This window comes from Esox lucius, chromosome 10 (assembly GCF_011004845.1).
Source record: "Esox lucius isolate fEsoLuc1 chromosome 10, fEsoLuc1.pri, whole genome shotgun sequence".
Classification (NCBI taxonomy): Eukaryota; Metazoa; Chordata; class Actinopteri; order Esociformes; family Esocidae; genus Esox; species Esox lucius.
The window spans coordinates 20,946,707-20,972,620 of record NC_047578.1 but is presented as its reverse complement, the minus strand read 5'-3'; the positions used below and the strand labels follow the sequence as shown (position 1 = coordinate 20,972,620).

The 25,914-nt window shown below is 41.1% G+C and overlaps 1 protein-coding gene across 2 annotated transcripts in view; it reads right to left on the bottom strand.

Annotated features, from left to right (window-relative positions):
• Positions 1-24,448, bottom strand: part of LOC105029761 (glutamate receptor ionotropic, kainate 5) — a 94,409-nt gene extending 69,961 nt beyond the window's left edge. For both annotated transcript variants that reach the window (XM_034294694.1, XM_029122863.2), the window contains exon 1: positions 24,296-24,448. The gene's annotated coding sequence lies outside the window, so the exon portion shown is untranslated. The remainder of the gene's footprint in view (positions 1-24,295) is intronic.
• Positions 24,449-25,914: the final 1,466 nt, after the last annotated feature.

Sequence of the window (25,914 nt, the reverse complement as noted above, 5' to 3'; positions counted from 1 at the left end):
GCTTCATGTTCTTCAGTATGCTCCTTTGCCCCGATGACATTGATACTGATAACCAGAGTTGGGGAGTAACTGATTACAAGTAACAGTAACTCTAATCAATTATGTTACCAACTTGCATAACCAGATTAGTGACCGAAACTAGTTTTATTGCTAAAAACAGATAGGCCTAATATAAGCCTACCCTGTAAAATGTGCTTTAGTTATCCACTCAACGCATCTTTCTCAGAACAATGATAGGCGATCGGCCTACCTGGTGTTATTTTCAAGTTTCAAGGTCTATTTGTCAAACGCACCGAACAACACAGCCAGGAAGAGTTTCGAAGATGAGGCAACTATTTGTTTGACAGCTGTAACATGGCGCTACCTTCAAGATAAAACATTATAAGGAATTTATTACGACATTTGAGGAGAAAATGTGTTGGGAAGCACTTTGCCAAAGGATGATGATTTGCATTTGATACAGCCACCTCAACTCCGTCCATACAGGTAGGCCATGATCCTGCTTTTGCTTTGCATCACAGAAAATTGTGGTTATCATTGGCTGCTGACCGCATTTAATTTAAGCTAAGAGTGCATGTGTATAGTCACATTTTATTTCTTTCATTTGCGTTTTGAAAATCCATTGCTGCTGGCCCTAACAATCACAGATTACGTTCACGTGGGTAAAATGTATTTGTGTGCTGGTGTTCACGATGGAAAACGTACATTCGCGTGCCTGGGGCTTTTGCAACGTTTTGACAACGTTTGGGGTTGTGGAGCAAAACATCAGACTACTGCAGATTTAGTGTACCCAAGTGTATGCAAATTTTGTTTTTGGCCAGCTATGCAAACTCTAACATTGAATGATCCCGCAAAATGTGTTCAAATGGTTATAGGCTATTCCTATGTTTTCTAATGCCTCTTAATATTAAAGTAATCTAAAAGTAACTCAAAGTAATCGGATTACGTTACTGAGTTTGAATAATCAATAAGTTACGTTACTGATTACAAATGTGCACAGGTAACTAGTAACGGTAAGTGATAACATTTATAAAGTAACATACCCAACCCTGCTGATAACCACAAACCTTTGGAGATCTCAGTCCAGACATTATGTACATTTAGAAGGGAATCAACTAACCTAATCCGTGCATAGGGCTACTGCAATTCCGATAGGGAAATTATTTTACAACTAATGAATATATTCAATCATGTTAACATATTTTAATGCTTGTATCAGTATACAAGACACACATGGATGAACACAATTTAAATAGAAAATATCAGTTAAGATTTTGACATTACAGTATGTTTGCATATAACCCAGTATATATTTGACCTCCTTGCAGAATTGGCCGGTTGAAGCTGATAAACATTAATATCTAGTTCGTGTTATCAATTTGTCTTTTAAACCTTTTTATATTCCAAGTGTCTCTATGCTTTATTACATCTTCATTTACCTGATAATTCAGTTATGTGGAAACTCTCTGCAATTACTTTATCAATGAAGAGCTATTCTTAGTATTTTGTGAACCCTAACAACATCAAATCAATACTTTAAAATTAATCAAATGAGATCAAAGGATAGAAATTGGCTGTGCTCACTTCATGTTTCGTTTCAGCTTGATTTCACAGTTTTAGATTAAACATCAACATCCAAAACGAGATCCAAAAAATCCATAACCTCCGATTCACACACGCAGACACTCACTCATGCAAGCGCACCCACACACACACACACACACACACACAACTTCAGAAACATCGGTGAATACCTCTCGGAGCAGATGATTCCTCGGTTAATCCCGTGTGCGCCCAGGCCCCACCTCCCTACTCCAAAGCCAACCTAGCTCATGTTTATTTATGATATGCCAATATGAAGCACTTCAAAGAATTGTCCGGCCTAAAAATCCCTGAGGTGCTCTCACAGCGTCTGTAAATTAGACTCATAATTCTAGTGAACCGATGCACCAGCCCAAGAAACCCGATAGGGTCTGCCACTGTTTTATAGAGAAGCACCAAAACCACATCGTTCTGTTGGTAGTACATTAAATAAGGTACCACGTATGAAGGGTTTATAAGCAGTTATTAAGCTGTTATGTCAGCCTGTGTTACACAGAGTACCAACACCAAAACCACAGCTACTTACCTTGGTCGGTAGCACTTAAAATGAATGTACAACAAAGGGCATGTAAAGGTTTTATAAGTAGTTACTTAGTAACAGGTAAAGGTTTTGTATACAATATTTAGTTAAAAGTTGATATGTGAGAAAATACAAATCTGTTGTATAATTAGCAAATGTTTTTCATAGTAAGTAGATAGTAGATGAAAAAGCCATAGTTAGTGAGCTGGTTAACAAAAGATTTATAAAGCATGAATACATATTTCATCAACTTTTCCTATTTAATTAACTAGATATTTTCCAAATGAAAATGCCTGAAATGTTTTGTGATCATCACCTAAGCTTTTGCCAAATTGCTAGATCTTTTTAATGGACACCGGCAATCAGAGCTCGCCAAATTGTGTTTTTCTTTGATGACTACTATTACGCCATATTGTTTTATTAGCATATTAATACTTATAAGGTTCACCCAAATATGGAATGATACTGCCATTTCTTGAGGTGACTGCCTGTTTTTATTGCTCTATAATGACCTGATATATGGATTTTGCAGTCAAGCCACAGTTACTTCTTCACTCAATCACACTGCTAATGGTGAATGGGTTTTAATACATTCTCACATCAATGACTAAACCTCCTGTAACCAATATTGTCTATGGAAAACAGATCTTCCTGCAAATACCTCAGCTGCAACGCTGAAAGGGCCCAGAGTGGTCCTGTCCACCCTTCATTTCCTGGTTGAGCCAACTGATCTTGGAAAATGCACTTCAGAATAAAATTCTCACCGGAATGTAAAACATATTTCATAGCGGAACAAAATGGCTTGCTGGCATAATCGTAACCCTTCAGCCAATGTCTAAATAAAGCCTCATGACCACACCTTGTTCCAATACCATTTAAATTAAATATTAGTTACCCAACTACTGTGGGGTTGTGGGAGGAGCACACAGCATTACCTTGACAGTTAATCAATGACCTGTGATTGGTCCACATTGAAGCTACTAGAAGGGTCATAACAGACCAGGCTTAAAAGAATGCTAACAGGGAATTGACTGGAGTTAAATATCTACTCCTCAGACCAATACTGATTTAGCACAAGATGCGTTACCTATCTTTCCTACACCTTCTCATCACTCTGACCAAGCCCCAGCGACAACTCATGAGAATAGAAATACGGTCCTAACCATTTGGATTCCTCCAAGTCAAGAAACCCATGTGCATGTGCCAGAGCCAGCCTACACTAATACTAAATCCTGTCACTTTAAATTCAGCACAAACAATTTGTTGGATGGCAGGTTAAGACTAATGTTTCAACTGAAAAGCCGTGTTCAATTCAGGATCAGCTGGTGGCAAATACCTATTTCTGGCAACCTCTCCATTAATGTCCTTCAAAAACTCCACTTTAGGTCCATTATCAGAGTATCATCCCGAAATGTGGACGTGACTCACTAGAGGTGACTCACAAACATTGTGCTATAGGTGTCGAATGGTGCACGTTAAAGTTCTGATAAGCAGTTGAAACAATAACAAAATGGTAACTCAGCCTCTGTTTGGTTTTTCCTAGGAAAAGCCATGTATTCTAGACAGGGCATTGATTGTTTTAATCATGTCTTAAATGCAGTATGATTGTTTGGTTACCTTGACCAACAATGGAATAAAATTGACCTTATAATAAAGTTATTTTGCGGTATAGCAGTTGAACTCAGCATTTCTATAACCTATTCTCGAAAAATCAATGGTACTTTTTCATCACTTAATAGATCTCATAAAGGAAACTGCCAATTCTAGTTTTAAAAGGAGTAAGATCGTGTCAGAACATGTTTGGCTTGTCACAGGCTTTCATACACATCTAAGTGTTGCAGGACGCTGCAAGTGCTGGAGTGATAGAGGTGTCAGCAATATTTTGATGGCAGTTTGGACATCCCTTGTAATTCTACAGTGAGTGTATTGTTTGAAAAAGGAGACTATACATCTTTTTCATTGACCAATAGACCACAGTGATGTCATTAAGGTCCGGACATGCTTGTTTCCTGGGTTATGTTTTTCACTGGTCCGAAACGACCTTTGGAGATGAGAAGTGCTTGCAAAGAAACATGCCTGTCCTTATGGATCATCCCTGTAATTGATTCACAACTCATCTCTTTAGTCAGACAGAGGCACTTTGTGCCAGACAGACACACATACTGTCTAGTGCATTAGCCAGTAGACATTGGCTGTGCTCCAATAGTTTGAAACAGCTCTCTTTCTTATAATCTTACTGATGACAAATTTCCACAAACTTCAGTCTTAAAATGCCCCAGATGTGATAGAAAAATGAAGAAACCTATACACTGGTTTCTCCTAGCAGCGGGCCTGAAGTAAAACCAAAAGGGCAAAGGTAGTCATTAAATCTGTTGGGACACTGCCATTGATTCCCCCCCACCCCCCAGTACCTTCAGACCGTAGAGATGAATGCTTTCCCAAGGACAGTAATGATGAGTGTGGGCCAGTCCAGTGGAGCCTTGGGAAATCAAGCCGTAATTAAAGAGAACATGGCCCCTTCAGCTGACCAGTAACCAAGGCAAAGAACTACCTTGTTACCTGGTAGTGACATCTTTGCTGAAACGGTCTATAGCCACTAAACTGTCCTTGTTAGTTAGTAGAGACCTTGTCAGTAGATACTGACCCTGGTTGGGGAACAAAGGTACTGAAATACACTATCAAATATCTTTTGGGGTTGGTGAACACTGACCTCATTAGCTAGCAAAGTGAAAGAGGTGGGTGAACTGTGCTCTTGGTGGTGAATGTTAGTTGGACAGAGCCGTTTACTGAGTAATAGCATTCCCACTACTGTACATTCAGACCCTGATGCTTGGCCAATGCTGAGGAAAGGAGCCTGTGAAGGCCACATTTACCACTTTCACACCATCACGATTAGGCTTTTGTTGATGTAGTGGAGCTTGGCACTGCGAAAGAGTGATTTACAATAGACCGCTGTGCCACTCAGAGAAAATCAGCAACCTTTTCAATAGTAATGAACCAAGTACAGTAACTAGGCAATGATTGAACAGCAACCTGCACATCCAAAGACTCCACAACAACACTGTTGCATTTGAAAGGAACTGAGATGGTATACTGTTAACCAGGGCCAGACCTAGCCTTTTCGGAGCCCCAGGCAAAATTTTAATGGGGGGGGGGCCAACCTTGTGGCAATCTTTTTTTAATTACATCTCCCTTTATTGGCGACCATGTAATAATAACAATGTAATATACCTTACAATCCCCCCCTCAAAATTCCTTGGGGCAATGAGAACGTTTAGCAAGCTATTTCTGCAATTATACATATTTTGCAGTGAGAATATTTCCCAACTTTATTTGGATTCTTTTACGCAAGCCTTATCATTTTGTAATTTTTTTTGGTTAAATCCTCTTGCCATTCATGAGAGATCGATTATTAAATAAAATAAAATGTAATCTATTCTGTTGCAATTATAGACACTGATAATTAATAATTGTAAACAAAATACATTTACATGGTTAACTAGGTAAATCACCGTTGGGCAAAGGCTTTTCTGCTAAACAAGATACTTGACAGTAGCAAACTACAGACAGGAATATGAGTCAGTTGGTTTAGCAGAAAACTCAAGGTTATATAATGACAGGAGATCTACTCACTGCAATTATTTTCACTGCACTGCAGGTGGCCTTTACAAAGTGGCACATTTCAAAATATAAATACCCTAGTTTGTTGTCAACTGTAGGTAATCCAATTTAAATGTAAGGAATGATTCGAGTCATTTGAAATGTTAACCCCTTACTGTGAAAAGACTGTCGCTGCGGTATTTTATATGAATCTCTCAAGGAAAGAATCATCTTTGATGTGTGAAAGATTACATACATAAAAAGGTTATTTCTACCTCAGAGCTCAAGAGCTCGTTTTAATGTAAACAAAAAGGACTGTACTGCAATAGAAGGGGACACCATGGTAATCTTAGTTCCTGTTTTCCTCTCGCCCCCCAACCCATTTTGGTTACACAGTGATGCTGACATCCCCCAACTTGTCTATTATCATACCTAGCACCGGATGATGACTGAGACATCCTCCGCTGCTGTAATCCCCCTACTGCTGTCATCCTCTACTACCATCATCTCTTAGTGGTGTCATCCTCTGCTCCTATCTCCTCCTACATCTGACGTCCTCCGCAGCTGTCATCCCCTAGTGCTGTCATCCTTTAATGCTGTCACCCGCCCCTACTGTTGTCATCCTCAACTGCTTTCATCCTCAGCTGCGGTCATCCCCTTGGGCTGACTATCCAAGAAATCGAAGAAGAAAAAAAAACGGGTGGTGCAATCCGATCCGGCAACGGCAGGTCGAGAAAAGCTGACGTCGTCCCGCGAGACCAAGAACACCTCCCGTCCTGCCACTGTCCTCTGGACAGTGCTTCGGCGTGTGCGCGCTATGCGTGTGTTTGTGTGCCATGGCAGTCTGTGTCTTGCGTGTGTCCACTCCCATGCGTGCTGCAGAGCGTGAAGAGCTGGCGATGTGCCGCAGTAAAAATGGTGACCCGCTCCGGTGAGCAGCGTTGACTAAGCAGCTCAGGGATGTGTTCTTAGGGCCGCGCATGCCGCAGCTAAACGGCGATGTTAAAACCAGCATAAGGACATCAGACTTGCAATCAGTCCAACCGATCATGATGATTTTTAATAATGCACACTATCTCTGCATTTGCAGAAAACAAAATGCAGCCTTCAAAGAAAACAACACCTTCCCCACAGTCATATATGGGGGGGTTCAGTGATTATTTGATGTTGCTTCGCTGAGTGCATGGCGTCCTGAAATTAAGAGGAAACCAAGGACGATGTCAAACTGTCTGAGAAAGCTGTGTCTCTGTCAAAGGTCATGGGTTTTCCAGCGGATGACTGAAAACAGCAGTCAGGAGGTGCTCCTCAAATCTAGGAGAACTGGAAAGGTTTGCACAAGAAGAGTGGGCCAAACCTCTTAGACAGAGGTGTAGGAAGCTCATTATTGGCTATGGGAAGCATTTGACTGCATTTATTTTGTCCAAACAGGCTGTGATAGTAAATTTTGAGTCAAGGGTGTCAATCATTTTGTCAATGTAATATTACACATAATAAAAAGAACCGTGGAGACTATATACTTTGATGAATTTCAATCTATTTTATATTTATATTATATAGACAATGTGACATATTTCAAGAAAGGTCAAGGGTGTCAATACTTTTGCTCACAACTGTACCATGACCAGTATCAGATGTCTGCGTCCTCACAGATATTTTTGTGATGTATTGTTCTATTTGGCTGTGTAGTTGAAGGACCTCTTTATCTCTGTATGTGAGATGGGACTTAGAAAATGTGGCCATGGTTGAAAAGAAGAGATTACTTTGGTGGACACCTTTCTTGGTTGTTGAGGAAAATAAAACGGATGGCCATCCAAATGACAGTTCCTAGCAACACACAATCTGGCATTTGAATTAGTCAGGGTAATACCTGGTTTTATCCATCAACCTTTTATGCATTTCACAGATCTGTTGTATAGCTGGGTGTGTTTCTTCACTGCCTAAGGTTGTTTTTCATGTATTAGAATGCAAATGTAATCTGCATTGATTGTATTTCATCCTGCATTTCAACTAACATTTATGGGTGGATGTATTAACATAAATCTCATTGACAACATGAATCACCATAACTGAATTATTACATATTATAAACTCGGAATGCTGATTGTTTAAAAGACATGGCATATGAGGCCATATACTGTACTTTGGGTGTGTGATAAAATTTTTTACAAACATGGTAACTGGTTTATAATAGCCATAAGACTCCCCGAGGGGTTTGTGGTATATGGGCGTGGTATATTGGTCGTATACCACACCCCCTTATTGCTTAATTGTATGATAATGGGATTATGTCAATGATCTTATATATTAAGGACATAACTGTCCCTAATCCACATGAAGCAGAGGTTCCCAAACTGCGCCAACTGAGTTTCTCAAAAACAAGGCAACGGAAAGTTTGTCAGATGTCTACGACAAGAGGTGACATTCACCCAAATGCGAAATGTCATTGCTCAGGGTCAAACAAATGAATAAATATACACGTGTTTGTTTCAGTGGCATGATGCGTTGGTATGAATGTTGTTGCATATATCAACGTGCTATTGTTTTTCATCTATACATTTTTTTTTTGCCTTCCCAGTTTGGTGTAATGTGATTAAGGTCTTATTGTAGGTCTTATTGAAGGCAGGTTTTTTAGGAGGGATTGAAACATGAGAACGGACTCATGGACTCATGGACGGCTGGAGGAAGGCAGTTCCAGAATGTAGGAGCAAACCTTGGGAAGACGCTATCGCCAAAGCTCTGGAGCTCGGACCTGGGAAGGCGAAGCAGCCTGCAGGGGTCAGACGAACTAAGCAGGGTTGGTAGCGGAGAGGGCCTGAGAGGTGGGTGTGGAGGGCCATGTGGGTCAAAGCAGGATCATGCAATCAATGGGTTGGGAGTCAAGAAGCCAGCGGAGGACAGGGGTGATGAGCTGCCATGACTTAGTCTGGGTGAGATGTCAAGCTGAGGATTTCATTTGGTGCTGATCGAGGCAGCTCGAGTTGATGCCGGAGAGGAGTGAAGTCAAGACGAGAGATGGTTTCAGCCACAGGACTGGAAACGAAGGACTCGCCTTTGGTTAACGTTACTGAGGTGGAAGAATTAGGATTTGATTATATAAAATCAATGTGTAATGCGTATGTAAATACATGTGGATTATAGTAGAGGGTGGAGCCCATGATGACAGCAAGCTTGCCTGTATGGGGACAGGGAGAGACACCATTGTGTTGATCAACCAACACGCCTTCATTAGCCGATAAGCAGTAGAAATAGGCATTGGTTTAATCGGTTTAGTCTAACGACCAATTATATCCCAAAACTCGCCGTTCCACGTGTTTGGTGCTACCAAGCATCAGTCTCTATGCTGTGTGACAGCTGTTGTGTGATGGGCGATGGGTCAGACAGTGACGTGCGTGACGGAGACGGGTGCCACATGCCCATTGGAGTGTGTCATACAGATGGATGGGCACAAGTCAACAGGAAAGGGCTTGATATACTGTAGCAAAGCGGCATGCGCTCTGCACAGGTTCAGCCTTACCTGTGCAGGTGCCTGCAACTAAGCTTTCTCGCTAGCACTGACTTACAGTGACTGCGTGGCCACACACAGCTCCAACATCATCCTCAAATTCCCTGACACCACCATCCTGGGTCTCAACTCCGACAACCATTACAGAGAGGAGGGAAAGAATCTGGCCACATGCTGCCAGGACAACAACCTCGCTCTCAATGTCTGTAAGACTGAAAAGATGATCGTGGACTTCAGGAAGCGGCAGAGGGGGGGTCATGTCCCCATACACATCAATGGTGCTTAAATGAAAAGAGTCTCTGAATTCAGGTTTCTCAATGTGTTCATCAAAGATGACCTCACTTGGTCCAGACAAGCAAACTCAGCAGTGAAAACTGCCCAAAAACGACTATACTTCCTGATGAGACTCAAGAAGTATGGAATGTCTGCAAAATATCTCACCAACTTCTACAGGTGCACCATTGAATGCATCCTCTCAGGCTGCATTACTGCCTGGTACGGCAGCTGCTCCACTGCAGACCGCAAGTCCCTCCAGAGGGTGGTGAAGTCTGCAGAGCGCATCATCGGCTGCCATCTACCATACACAATGCCTGAGGAAAGCATGGAACATCATCAAAGATCACAGCCACCCAGGCTATGGTCTGTTCACACTGCTGCCATCTGGTAGACCCTACCAGAGCACTGGAGTACGCATTTCCAGACTCAAAAAGTTTTTTCCCTCAGGCCATAAGGCTCCTTAACCAGCAACACTGATCCATGATCATACTAATCCCACACAAACTTTGCAGATGCTCTGATGTCCTTTCAAGTGATTGTAATGGGCGTTAGAATATTATTTTGCATGTACCATAAGCATATTACACTCATATGTATCTATAATACTCAATACATCTACCATACTATTAATACGTTCCATGTCCGCCAGTTCTGTTTTTTTTTCTTTTCGTGTTTTCTATATAATTTTGTTTCTGTTTGTTATGTTCTATTATCTTGAATGTAGCTTGTGTCCTTTGTTATAAGCCCCACCTGTGTCACACCTGTTCCCAATTAGTGGTCCCTACTTAGTCTGCTCAGTTCTGTTCCCTCATTGTGAGGTATTGTTGTTTGTCCCTTGTTGCTCAGCAAACTAAGCCAGTTTAGATTGTTCAGTTTTTGCCTTCTTAGTGTACTGACTCTAGCTTACACTTTTTTGACTATTCTGCTTGCCTTGTATTTTTGCCTGCAGTTTTCACTACCTGTCTGCCTCCTTGACAACCTGCCTGCATAGCGTTTTCAGTACAGTGGCCCGCCTGTAATGGTTTACTGTGTTTCAACCATTTACCTGCCTGACCACAACGACCTGCTCGAACCCTTTAATAAATCTGCCTGTCGCTCTGCGTCTGGGACCATACCAACTGCCTTTGCTTAGTGATTCATGACAACATCCTACTCTTTCAAAAATGTATGCTAGTTTACATTTATGCATATTATTGCCATATTTGCCATAGCTTTAATATTCAAAACTACTACCAATATTGCTTCTAGTTTACAGTACTCTTTTTAAACTGCTGTAATGTACAGTATTATGTATGTATGCTTTATCCTCTTGCTATGTTTTTGCTGTGTATACATGTTTCTCCTTAAATTCTCACTACGTAGTTGTAGTGTGCTATGACACCATTCATAAGCTTATTACACTCATATGTATCTATAATATTCAATAATTCAACCAAATGCTGCTAGTTTACACATACGTATATTACTGCCATACTTGCCATATCTAAACGTTTAGTAATACTACCCAAATTGCTGCTAGTTTACAGTACTCTTTAAACTGCTGCTAGTGTACAGTGTTATGTATATTTTTGCTTTCTTTTATGATTATTAGTCGTCTGGCTTATATATATTTTTGCTTATATATTCTTCTTAACTCTAATTATTTGTTGGGTGACATGTCACAAGAATTTAATTGTGCAGGATGACGCTGTGTTGTTCGGTGCATTTGACAAATAAACCTTGAAACTTGAAACAAGTGTCCTCACTTCATTAGAACATGTTCATTATGATAATAAAAGTGTTCGAGGCTATTGCCTGGTAGTATGAATTGTGTGGCTCAATTTGTACAGATTGGCTTGACTGGATGTAATAGAAGTGTTCTCAGTATTTTGATTTGCTAAATTTAAAAGATGACCAATACTTTACACATCCGTAGACTTGCCTACTTTATGGTGATCCAGGCTCATATGTGCTGTATACAATAACCGGGGAACAGCTTTATTACAAATCAGACTACATTTTTGCAAATAAGGGTTCCAGTTGAAGGTTAGGAGTAAAGGTTACATTTCGATTGAGGGCTATGACTAGGGTTTGATTTTGTTAGAAGGATTTTAGAGTATAACAATAGGACTATAACAGTCAATAATCATTTTCAAAGTTCTTTTAACTGTAAAATAATCATGAATATACTTAGTGACAGTATGAAACTGGCATCATTTTATGACTGACATCATATAATGATCTCCTTAAGGTCTTGTCAGCAGGTCTTGTCACAGAAACCATTCAAACGCGAGAAAACATAATTGAGCTTTTAGAATGAGGTTATTCCATCCCTCCCATGACTAATAGAAACATTGTATTTTGTCATGTTTTGGGTTATAAAACCATCTTTAGAGCAAGACGCAAGTTGCTGCATTCGCCATGCTCTTCCGCAATCAATTGTTGTTGCTGAGACACTCTGAAGCAGATTGATTAATTCTCGTGATAGGCAGAGAAGTCGGACCTGGCACTCCATATGCAAATTACGTGGGATCCGGGAGTGGACAGTAATTCATGCTGAGCCATCCCAGGGCAAACTGAACACAGAATTGTTGGTCAGAACCGGGCCAGAAACACTGCAAGGTCACCTTGTCTGGGTACTTCATGTTTAAGTACTTCAACATGAGTAGGATATTTCAGTACTCTTTCTATCTCTGTCGATTTGGATTTGTGATGACAGATCCAAAGTTGGCCTCAAAGACATGGGGCCTTTGAACACTATTAGAGTTAACTATAGAGAAAACAGTCCTTATTTTACATAATCATTTACATAACTTTTCAGTTTACATTGCCATGTACCATCAGATAAGCTAAGAGTGTGTTGTGGGCTGGAATCAAGAGAAATGAGCGGACAAAAAACCTTGTCAAACCCTTATTAGATGTCTTTTCATAGGTTACATTATTATACCTATTTAGAATATATTTAGCCACACAAAATCCAAATAATATTTACTTGCTATTTTATTTCTCCACCTCAATCACCCTTTACAATTAACAAACATTAATATATAGCTAACTTCAATACGGATTTTATAAACTGAAACAACAGATAATTGTGAGTTGAGATTCAATATTGTGTCATGCAGTCTGTTCGATTTTCGACCCATTTGAACAGACTTTAATGTCCGATAAGATCACTTTTAGGTGAGCATAGCCACAAGAACTAGCTAGCCGGAAAATGTGTGTTACTACTCTCACATGGGGACGCATGGATATGTGTTGTGTGCCAAGAACCTCATCAAGCACTCGGTAGAATAAACAGATACTACCACTGTGTCCATTATTTCTTTGTAAGCATACTTCCTATCTTCACACTAGCCTTTAAATCAATTTTCTTTAACCTAGTATGTGAATTGGGGACATGAGCAGTGTTTGAGGTGACTAGACAGAGTTCCTGCTTTCCTTTGACAGTCCCAGTATTTGGTGGACAGTCCCTGACTAGTCATCATAAAGACATACTATCAGTTGCAATTTAACATAATAGAGAAAGAATCTCTATTAAGTAAAATTGCAGCTGATACTATGTCAATTATTTGCACAGGACCACAATTACTAAAGAACACTCCCTATGTAATTATTACCCCGTAATGTTATAAAATCATGTGGATGAATCAGATGGGATATATTTCGTCATTCTGTCCTTTTTTTCTCTCACCAATAAATCAAACATTATGACAGAATTCTAGTGGTTTTTCTTTTAATTCCAGGCATGAATTTCATCATGTCCTGGCAATAACCTGGTACATTGATAACTCGAAATTGGCTCCCAAATGTAGAGTGTGGCCATAATATTTTAATTGAAGTTTTGATCATCATTATTATTTAAGCAATCCACACTATACCTAAATGCCCCCAGCCTGCTGATCTGAGCAGCTTGCTTGAGATAAGTTTTTAGGCTATAGATGACAAAGTGATCTTGTCATTTCCTTCTTCCCTCATTTAGAATCCAGCTTTGCAATCTTTTATCTAACAGCAGGGGTATTAGGAGGCACAGTAACTTTTACTGACACATTGGTATAAATGTATAACGTGTGTATTTTTAATTGGCAGAAAACCTAGGCTAGGCAAAAAAAAGCATTCCCATCAACTTCACTTTGTTTTGAGCATTGTGTGAAATGTAAATAAAAACAGATCGCAGTGATGTGTAAATCATTGAATCCCTGTATTTAATTGAAAAAATAACAAAGACAAACTATATCAAATGTTGAAACAGAGAAATATTATTGATTTTGGAAAAATACATGCCCACATTTAATTTGATGCCAGCAACACGTTTCAAACTCGTTGGGACAGGGGCATGTTTACCACTGTGTTGCATCTCCTCTTCTCTGTAAGCGTTGGGGAACTGAGGAGACCAATTGCTGTAAGTTTTGCAATGTATTCCCATTATTGCTTGATATAGGACTTCAGCTGCGCAACATTTCGGGGTCTCCTTTGTCATATTTTTCATTTCATAATGTGTAAATGTTTTCAATAGGGGACAGGTCTTGATTGCAGGCAGGCCAGATTAGCAGCCGGACTGTTTCACTACAGAGCCATGCTGTTGTAATATGTGCAGAATGTGGTTTGGCATTACAGTGGATATAAAAAGTCTACTCACCGCTGTTAAAATGCCAGGTTCTTGTGATGTAAAAGAATGAGACAAAGATAAATCATATCAGAACATTTTCCACCTTTAATGTGACCTATAACGTGATCAATTCAATTGAAAAACAAACTGAAATCTTTGAGGGGGGAAAACATTTATAAAAAACATTAACCTGGTTGCATAAGTGTGCACACCCTTAAACTAATACTTTGTTGAAGCACCTTTTGATTTTATTACAGCACTCAGTCTTTTTTGGTAGGAGTCTATTAGCATGCTACATCTTGACATGGCAATATTTGCCTATTCTTCTTTGCAAAAGCGCTCCAAATCTGTCAGATTGCGAGGACTTGTCCTGTGCACAGCCCTCTTCAAATCACCCCACAGATGTTCAATTGGATTCAGGCCTGGGCTCTGGCTGGGCCATTCCAAAACGTTAATCTTCTTCTGGTGAAGCCATGCTTTTGTGGATTTGAATGTGAGCTTTGGGTCGTTGTCGTGCTGAAAGGTGAACTTCATCTTCAGCTTTCTAACGGAAAACCTGAAGGTTTTGTGCCAAAATTGCCTGGTATTTGGAACTGTTCATAATTCCCTCCACCCTGACTAAGGCTCCAGCTGAAGAAAAACAGCTCAAAAGCATGATGCTGCCACCACCATGCTTCACTGTGGGTATGGTGTTCTTTGGGTGATGTGCAGTGTTGTTTTTGCGGCAAACATACCTTTTGGAAACCATTGGTTTCATCAGACCATAACACATTTTCCTGCACACTTTTGGGAGACTTGATGTTTGTTTTTGCAAACTTCATCCGGGCTTGGATGTTTTTCCTTGTATTGAAAGGCTTTCAACATGCCACCCTCCCCATAGCCCATTCATATGAAGAATACGAGAGATTGTTGTCACTTGTAGCACACAGCCATTACTTGCCAATTACTGTGTTCCACGGTATATCTAATGGTTTGGAAATTATTTTGTACCCTTCTCCAGACTGATATCTTTCAACAATGAGATCACTCTGATGCTTTGGAAGCTCTCTGCGGACCACGGCTTTTGCTCTGAGATGCAACTAAGAAAATGTCAGGAAAATCCTACAAAAACAGCTGAACTTTATTTGTGATTAATCAGAGTCACTTTAAATGATGGCAGGTGTGTAATGACTTCTATTTAAGTTTGAATGTGATTGGTTAATCATGAATAGGAAACATATGTACCATTTGTAAAGAAAACATGAGTGAGCAGGCAAAACACGTCTTTTATTTCTAATAGGATTCACATTCAACTGTAGGTCATAACGTAATGGCACAATCATAAAACAAAACATGAACTGACCCCTGTTCAAAAGTCTGCATTACCTTAGTTCTAAACACTGTGTATTGCTTCCTTTAGCATCAATGACAGTCTGCAGTCTTTTGTAATAGTTGTCTATGAGGCCCTAAATTGTTGCAGGAGGTATAGCTGCCCATTCGTCTTGGCAAAATGCCTCCAGGTCATGCAAAGTCTTTGGTCGTTTTGCATGAACTGCATGTTTGAGATCTCCCTCAAGTGGCTTGATGATATTAATGTCAGGAGACTGGGATGGCCACTCCAGAACCTTCACCTTTTTCTGCTGTAACCACTGGAGGGTCAACTTGGCATTGTGCCTAGGGTCATTGTCATGCTGGAAAGTCCAAGAGCGTCCCATGCGCAGCTTTCGTGCAGCAGAATGCAAATTGTCTGCCAGTATTTTCTGATAGTATGCTGCATTCATCTTGCCATAAATTTTCACAAGATTCCCAGTACCTTTAGAGCTCACACACCCCTAAAACATCAGTGAGCCACACAATGCTTCACATTGGGGATGGTATTCTGTTCACTCTAGGCCTTGTTGACACCTCTCCAAACATAGCGCTTATGGCTGTGACCGTAACACTCCATTTTGGTCGCATCACTCCATATTAGTGTGCCAGAATCTGTGAGGTGTGTCAAGGTGTTGTCTGGCATATTGTAACAAAGCTTTTTTGTGGCATTGGCGCAGTAAAGGCTTCTTTCTGGCATCGCAACAATGCAGCTAATTTTCGTTCAAGCATTGTCGTATTGTGCTCCTTGAAACAACCACACCGTCTTTTTCCAGGGCAGCCTGTATTTATCCTGAGGATACCTGTGGATTTTTCTTTGTATCCTGAAAAATTCTTCAGGCAGTTTTGGCTGAAATCTTTATTGGTCTAACCTTATTTTGGCTTGGTATCAAGAGATCCCCGTATTTTCCACTTCTTAATAAGTTCTTTTCTACTCCCCATGGCTCAGTATTTAGCGTGCTCAGTGCATCCATGTGAGAGCTAACAAACTCATTGATTATTTATACACAGACACTAATTGCAATTCAAAAAGCCACACCTTTAATTGGCATATTCACCTGCGTGTGTCTGTAACAAAGCCATTTAAGTGTATGTAAACCTTTGATCAGGGCCTTTATCCATCAATACAGGATAGTCATTTTCAGTCATATTTTCAAAATCAATGCCAAAATGCCACAATTTCTGCCAGGGGATGCAAAATTACGAGCACAACTGTAAGCCAGGCCTGGGGGCAATACATACAGATGTTGCTCAAACTCTATATATTGTTCAGAATTAATGGTGCCTTTACAGAAGTGCAACCCACACCATGTGCACTAATGCGCCCCATACCATCATGGATGCTGGCTTTTAACTGTGTGCTGATAACAAGCCGGATGATCCCACTCCTCTTCAGTCCGGAGGATGAGGAGTCCATGATTCCCAAAAATAATCTCACATTTTGATTGGTCAGACCACAGGACAGTTTTCCACTTCGTCTCAGTCCATCGAAAATGAGCTTGAGCCCAGAAAAGGTGCTGGCGTATATATACAGGTGCTGGTCATATAATTTGAATATCATCAAAAGGTTGATTTATTTCAGTAATTCCATTAAAAAAGTGAAACTTGTATAATGTATACATTCATTCCACATAGACTGATATATGTGTTTATTTCTTTTAATTTTGATTATTATAACTGACAACTAATGAAAAACCCAAATTCAGTATCTCAGAAAATTTGAATATTGTGAAAAGGTCCAATATTGAAGACACCTGGTGCCACACTCTAATCAGCTAATTAACCCAAAACACATGCAAAGGCCTTTAAATGGTCTCAGTCTAGTTCTGTAGGCAACACAATAATGGGGAAGACTGCTAACTTGACAGCTGTCCAAAAGACGACCATTGACACCTTGTACAAGTAGGGCAAGACACAAAAGGTCATAGCTAAAGAGCCTGGCTGTTCACAGAGCTCTGTGTCCAAGCACATTAATAGAGAGGCGAAGGGAAGAAAAAGATGTGGTAGAAAAAAGTGTACAAGCAATAGGGATAATCCCTGGAGAGGATTGTGAAACAAAACCCATTCAAAAATGTGGGGGAGATTCACAAAGAGTGGACTGCAGCTGGAGTCAGTGCTTCAAGAACCACCACGCACAGACATATGCAAGACATGGGTTTCAGCTGTCGCATTCCAAGCCACTCTTGAACAAGACACAGCGTCAGAAGCGTCTCGTCTGGGCTAAAGACAAAAAGGACTGAACTGCTGCTGAGTTATGTTCTCTGATGAAAGTACATTTTGCATTTCCTCTGGAAATCAAGGTCTCAGAGTCTTCTGAGGAAGAGAGGAGGGGGCACAGAATCCACGTTGCTTGTCCAGTGTAAAGTTTCCACAGTCAGTGATGGTTTTGGGTGCCATGTCATCTGCTGGTGTTGGTCCACTGTGTTTTCTGAGGTCCAAGGTCAACGCAGCCGTCTACCAGGAAGTTTTCAAGCACTTCATGCTTCCTGCTGCTGACCAACTTTATGGAGATGCAGATTTCATTTTCACCTGCACACAGTGCCAAAGCTACCAGTACCTGGTTTAAGGACCATGGTATCCCTGTTCTTAATTGGCCAGCAAACTCGCCTGACCTTAACCCTATAGAAAATCTATGACAGACCCAACAATGCAGAAGAGCTGAAGGCCCCTATCAGAGCAACCTGGGCTCTCATAACACCTGAGCAGTGCCACAGACTGATCGACTCCATGCCACGCCGCATTGCTGCAGTAATTCAGGCACAAGGAGCCCCAACTAAGTATTGAGTGCTGTACATGCTCATACTTTTCATGTTCATACTTTTCAGTTGGCCAACATTTCAAAAAATATATTTTTTTTATTGGTTTTAAGTAATATTCTAATTTTCTGAGATTCTGAATTTGGGATTTTCATTAGTTGTCAGTTATAATCATCCCACTTAAAATAAATAAACATTTGAAATATATCAGTCTGTGTGTAATGAATGAATATAATATACAAGTTTGACTTTGAATGGAATTACTGAAATAAATCTACTTTTTTATGATATTCTAATTTTATGACCAGCATCTGTATGGTTTCTTCTTTGCATGGTAGAGTTTTTACTTGCAGCAACGTATTGCGCTCACAGACAATGGTTTCTGGAAGTGCTCCTGAGCCCATGCAGTGATTTCCACTCCAGAATCGTGTCTGTTTCTAATGCAGTGCCACCCGAGGGCCTTCCAATATTGGTTTTTGCCCTTGTCCCTTGCATACAGAGATGACACCAGATTCTCTCAATCATTTCATTATATTTTGTACAGCAGATGATGAGATCCCCAAACTCTTTGCAATTTGACATTGTGATACATTATTCTTGAATTGTGGCCCAATTTGCCTGTGCGGTCTTTTACAGAGTGGTGAACCTCTCCCCATCCTCACTTCTGAAAGACCCATTCTCGAGTCTCTGGAATGATCCTTTAATACCCAGTCATGTTATTGACCTGTTGTCAAATTACCTAATCAGTTGTGTGATATTCCACCAGGTTTGGTGCCTCAGTCCCAGCTTTTTTGAAATGTGATGCTGGCATCAAAATCAAAGTGAGCATGTATTTTAAAAGAAACAATAAGATTTTGTAGTTTCAACATTTGATATATTGTCGTTGTACTATTTTATATTGAATAGGGTTTAAATGATGTGCACATCATTGTATTCAGTTTTTCTTTCATAAAGTGTCCCAATTATATTTGAAACAGGGTTGTACAAAAAGCATTCTGAAAATGCATTGTAGTGTGGAAAGACTCATGAAACATCAGCTCCATAAGATCCACCCTATAACTGTGTAGTGTCAACTCCAAAATGTCAAGGCTGTAATATAAATTCAACAACCAGAAAAATAGGGCAAAAGATTTACAATTGATGTTACATTTTTAAGCTATGCACAAGCGTCCTGACTGTTCCAGAGTGAAAAAATAGGCCATTTCCCTCCAAGCGATTAACTGTAAATAGGGGTGATTTTCCTCCATCTAGCTCAAGCAGAATATCAATATGGCTTTCCAATTATTGACAAGGCCCAGTGTGTGGCCTGGACAGTGATAGAGCAGGTCTCCGCACTCTACAATATAAAGAGCTCTGCGGAGCTAAGAGGTGTCAGTGGAGTTCGGCTGATAGAGCATAAAGAAAAACGATCTTCCCTATAATCATTATTATACCCCACGGTTACTTATTGGTGGAAATATAGCATCCTTGGTGCTTCTTTGAAATTAATCTACACTTTCTCTAGATCTTGAATCTGGGGGAATTTACTGTATGAGCAGATTCCTGCCAAATGGTCTATGGCATATAATTATTATCTCCATATTTGGATATTACAGTACAGTCTACATGAAAATATGCTGCCGCCTCTCTTATTGTTACTTCCATTAGATCTATTGATTTTTGGCTAGCGGTGGCTGAGGTTAGCTGATGTTTGTAATGACATGGATGTTTAAAGAAAGCTGAACCATAGATTACAGAAACTCTTGATCCACATATTACTTTTTCAAATATAGATTTCTGGGGGTGTTTTTATGCTTTATTGAAAAGGAGAATGAGTAGAGAGATATGGTAGTTTTGCCAGAAGTTGAAGGTACAAAAAGTCATTGTAGAAAGTTAAAAAAGGTTAAAGCTAATCGTCAGCTTACCGTTGTAGCTAAATATATAGGAGAACACTTAGATGCTTCATGTCAAATAAGCATTTAAACTAGTCCAAAGCTAGATGACAAGTTGTGTGTGTGTGTTAATGTCACACATAAACTCTAGAAAACAGTTTTCACCAGTTTCCTCATTCATGGACAGTGACATATATTCGCCATATTTCTTCAAGCCCAAATTTACTGAGAAGGAACTTGAGCAGTCGGATGCCGAGAAAGCACTGCAGTACACTGAATCAACAGAGTCGGTAGAGGAGATACCTGGAGCGGTGGCAAGTGCCAGATCTGCAGGGGATTGGTGGTGTATCTGCAGAGCAACCCATGACAAGATGTGTGTTGCCGCTGCATGGTGGGAAATGTTACTGCTATCGATTTAGGGAGTTGATATCTAAGGCGAAGAAAGCAGCAGGAAGCGGCGCACCTAGAGACTAACAAACAATAAAGATTTTTCAGTTCTTATCCTGCAGTTGAGACATTCTTCCAATGTGTTTAAAAATAGCTGCAAAAACCAGCCCAAACTAGCTGGACTGAATGGGCAGACAGTAGCAGAATATAATTGATCGATAAAGTTTTGTGTCACGTAACTTTTTTCATTGTGTTGTTTCTCATTTTGTACCATAGTTTGGTTCATACCTTGTGCATCCTCAATGAACATCCTTGTTGCTGAATACAGACAATAATACATTTTGATCTGAAAAAAATTTAAACCACCTCAAAGTCTGAGTATTATAATGGTTTGCCAATAAGCAAGCGACCTAGGTACATAGATACTACCACTCTTGCTGTCTCTCAGGAGTGATTCTTACAAAACCAAATCTTGCAGGAAAACAGCAGTCAGTAAATGAAACAATTATACAATGTATTTTTCTCAGTCTTGTGCAAACATCTTTGTTAATTCACTGGAACATTCTCAGGTTGGTGAGCTAGACCATGCAGGAGAGTAAAAGAGAACAACAACCCCTCTTCACTATGTGTCGCCATTTGAGTATGTGACTCTGTGTGGTGCTGAGGCAGGACTGAAAGTCCCCTCTCGTATCCTGGAGTAAAATATACTCGGAAACCATATTGCTACAGTTGGTCTGACTCCCAATGGAGACAAAGGGGCCTGTGAGGGCGTGGTGGTTGGTAACTTAGACATGCCACCCAGCAGCAAGCCAGAGCGTTATGGTTGTCAGACTGGGGGGGGGCGTGCGAGAGCCGAAAGCTGTGGGCTTTTCCACGCCGCCCTGAGAAGGGAAGCGTCCCCCCTCGCCACAGTAAACATGGTAACCAGCCAAGGTTGGGGAGGTTGTGAACAGGCCTTCCAGTTTCCCCACCACTGCCTGACACACCAGCCCAGGACCAAAGAGCATCCCCCTTGGAAAATCATCACTGCAGTGACATGGTCAAAGAATATCCCGTCAGAAACCGCTCGTAATGGACCGTCGGGCCTAGGAACGAAGCCAACTGTGACTCTTATATGATAGCATATTTGACTGTAGTGGATAGCTCCAGTAGATGACGCCCTGATTCCTAATAAGTCTACGGCTGACTCACTACTGGGAGTGTTAAGTTTGTGGTAACTGGCAGTGTTCAGTTTGTGGTAACTGGCAGTGTTTGGTTTGTGGTAATTGGCAGTGTTCAGTTTGTGGTAACTGGCAGTGTTCAGGTTGAGACAGATGAACACCCACCATAGGCCCTTCTTGTGGGTGGCAGCGTCTGGCCCATGCACTGCAAAGTCACCTAAGTTAACCATGACCCCAGAGCAGCCGGGGAGGAAGGTCATCCTAATGTCCTGATGGCAATTTGGTGCTGAGCGTTGGCAGAAAGCCTTGGTTTCGCAGCAATACAAATCCAGTGAGATGAACTCCTCTGGGCTCTGTCGCGTAGCGCCACAAAAGAGTTGCCGGCTGATTATTTTAGAAGGTGGATATTTAATCGGGCACTGCTGCTTTGTTGGGGGTGTGGACATCAATGCAACATTTTCGGAATGATCGCCAAATTGGACACCCAAGGTGAGGCGTCAATAAGGCTGGATTAGATCTTCTACCTGAGACGTTGGAGGTTCTCCCCAAAGTCTTTGCAGAGTGTCATGGGGTCATTCAATTATACAACAAACCATAAGCTCAAGGTTGGTGTATAAATGAAGCCAGGCATCCCAAACCACCAAACATCTCTGGATACTGTTGCTGTCATGAGAGAACATGTGAAGGATCTTAGCCTCACGATTGTCCTGTAAAGAGAATCCTAGACTGACAATAAGGTCTTGGCTCATGTTTGCACCCAGGGAGGCTGACACCATTTACCTTGCCCTGGTCAAATAGCGTGGTGGACGGAGGCTAAGTGCTAAAATAACTGTTTGAACGGAAACACATTTAGCAAAGACACCTCAGCACCGATGTCAAGGAGAGCACGGACACAGCTCACTTCTCAGTAAGGTGCGGGGGACGTGTTAAAGTCCACTGAACGGATCACTGCCTGCATGATGCATCAGCGCGTGTGAAGCAGCACCACTTTGCAAAATGACTCGACTTCTGACAGCATCTGCATGTCTGACCTTTACCCGGGCAATCTGGAGCCCAATCTGAAGCGTGACGGGTAGATACACAATTCCCATAGCATCTCTGCCGGCACTGTTTTGTGAGGACCCGCTAGCTGCCTTGTAGCAGGTGAGTCAGTGTCACGCGTGTGTCATGGGTTGTGTGTAACCGCTGCATCTGCCAAATAACGGCCTTTCTTCTACCTCGGTATCTGACATTTTTCACCTGACCTGTTTTATGTTTGTCTTGTGTTGCTCCAGAATTTCATGGCTGGGCTAGTACTTTGAAATCCACCACAGGGAATCGGCACGTTTGCTGGCGCCAGCCAAAGTATCCACCCCCATGTGTAACAGGTTGGTCTTCTAAAAGATTTTTACTTTACTTCCAGAAAATGACAGGAACGTCTGGATAAGGAAGAAAGAAGTCCAGAGGAGGAGGATGAAAGATGGTAAAGATGACAAGGATCAGCCATGATTGTCGCCAATGAATGTATGGCTTTGATTAGTCATGAAATAGAATGTGAGCTAGCCAGCATAACAACAATTTTAAACCCCTTCCCCGCAAAGGTGGGGAAGGCCATGGTGGCCATTTTTTTTACCAAACTACAGTGTATCATCAAGGACACCCTAAACAGTGTATGGTAAATAGCATAACAACATAAATAACAAACCAACCACCTGGCTTAAAAGTAGATCAAATGTAGTTATATTCAAATGTAGTTATAATGTAGTGTACGTATTCCTGCTTTGGACAAGGAGTGTGCAATGGTTTCTCACTTAGCAGGTAAAGATAAGCTAACATCAACATTCCCCCGAACTGCATGCAAAGACATCCTATACGTGGTATACAATTCAGAGTCAGGATGAAAAATAAAAAACACTTCGTAATATCACAGCATCATATCCAGCAGACACAAACACCATACCTAAGCATGTCAGATACCTTCAGAGGCTTTTTATTTCCCTGAAACCTAAATCCTGTTGAAATACTTTTTACATCTTTCTATCTATAAAAAATGAATGATCTTTAAGTCGTGTACTGTACATTTGCTTAAAAAACGTGTTATGTACAATATAAGGATGACCACCAGAACCTTTTGAATTGAAAATATTGAAAATATTGATGTATGTAGAATATAAATGAATTCAAATTACATATTCATAGTGATCATGGCATATCTAAAAAAAAAATCTTTGCAAAATATGAATGGATCAAAACTCAAACTGCATAGGTAAATGTAATTTCAGCCTTTACTGCTTAGCCTGAAGTGGTAAACACTTAAACAGATCAGTGCAAAGTGCAGGCCTTGCTTTGGCACACACAGTACATAAAAATGCACATACACACTACCACACATTCATAGAAAATGAACACACTCCATCAAACACAGATAAAGGAAAAAAAGGAACACACATAATTACGTTTGCACATTGCAACACACACAATTATCAGTAATTATGCGCAAAGTACCTCAGGAGCACCAGTCATCATCAACACTGCTGCCTCCCTCACATGTAAATACATATCTCACTCAAACAGACGGACAGACGCACAGACAGGCAGACTGACTGACTAAATCAGTCTACCCTTTACACAAAAGCACTGACGCACTCACACGCCAAATGGGGGGGGGGGGGGGGAGCCGAGAGAGAAGAGAGACTAACATACTCACGGAATGAATTAGACGACACCAGGAGCCGATATCAAAAGATTCCCGCAGATGCAATCCGGCTTAGTCCCAGCGGGTAGGGGGATACACAGAGATAACAGGAACGGAGAGAGCAGTAGTATCCGAGAGGAGGGGAAGGCAGGAGGGACGGGTGGGGGGTGGGGGGTGGGGGTGTCCTGGGGTACTGGGTCTCTGGGTCGGAAGTTAGGGCTTTAGGAGGGTTTTGTATTTCTTTTTTTTGCCAAGCAGTGTTTTCTTCTTGATATGGTGATATAGTGTATGGGGAGCTCCAAGGAATTCTGTCCAGCTCCCGTGTCTGTCCTCTTATTGGAAACTATTCTGGGTGCAAAAGGATAAATCTTCTTAGGGGAAGACAAAATGAGAAATTGTCTAGGGGAGAGAAAAATATCCAACAGCAGTGAAAAAGGGAAGTGGGGAGAGGTGAAGGGCGAAGTCTTTTCGCTTTCCACCCTGACAGAGGAATAAAAAGAGGGGCAGAATGAAAGAGTGTGTGCTGTTGACAAATAAAAGAGCTGAGAATGAAAAAAAGAACATTCGGTTTCAGTTGGAAAATATGGCCTCCCCGACCCACTCCATCCCCTTTCTCTCTTTTTCCCTTTCAGCGTACAAGCAGAGGCCTCCTTTACTTGGACCAGATCAACCCTCAAAAAGGATCTAGTTCTGAGATGAAAAGAGAGGGGAAAAAATGAACTCAATTAAAGAGGAAGGAGATAGTGGCGCATATCTGTGGCACCTGTTCCCCTCTCTCTTTCACTTCCCTCCCTCTCTTCCTCTCCCTGTCACTCTATCTCTTCACCTGCCTAGCAAGATGAAGGCAGATAATCAAATTATCTTAATTGGCCCCGAATGTGGTGACAGTCCAATCTTTCAGAGGCAACAGTTCTCTCTCTCTCTCTCGGTCTCTATTTCTCCCTCTATCCCCCTCTCCTTTTTCTCCAGCCCACTCTTTGTTTTGCCTGAGGATCAGCAAGGAAACCGGCTCAGAGAATGCCAATGACACCAGTGGGTGTCCGTATAAAGGTTGGAATCTTACAGCGTTATAACACCGTCTTTTATGGTTTATCTAGACTTCAACTGTTCACGCCCTGCACAGGTTTGCCTCTTTCTGCTGTGTCTTCGGTCCTGTCAACAACCGTCAGAGCCTGGGTTCATCTGTCTGACTCTCAGGCTTCACTCTCGTTCTCACCTGCCTCCTTTTAGAGTCTCTGCACCTGTTCCCCACTTGACTTTTTTTCTTTGTTGATTTCTAGCTCCTTATTTCTCTCTCTTATCTACATCTTTTTTTTAATTGACTGTTGCTAATTTCTCTCAGGTGTCTGTTCTCACCGGGAGGGTGAGATGATTTTCACGCTGCCATTTTTAATAAACCCAAATAATTAGTCCAAAACAAAAATGATGTGAATATCAGAGGACAGATAATAACCTTGTTGTAACTTCAAATTTGCTTTCGGTTCTGGGTACTGAGAGTTAATCCACTGCTTTGGAGATCACACCATGATAGAAAAAGACACTGCCCAGATTGCAGTGATTATCTGTAACAAAAATTCTTGAGGGCTTTTTTTGGAATCCAAACATCACTGTACTTCCTACATTTTAGCAAC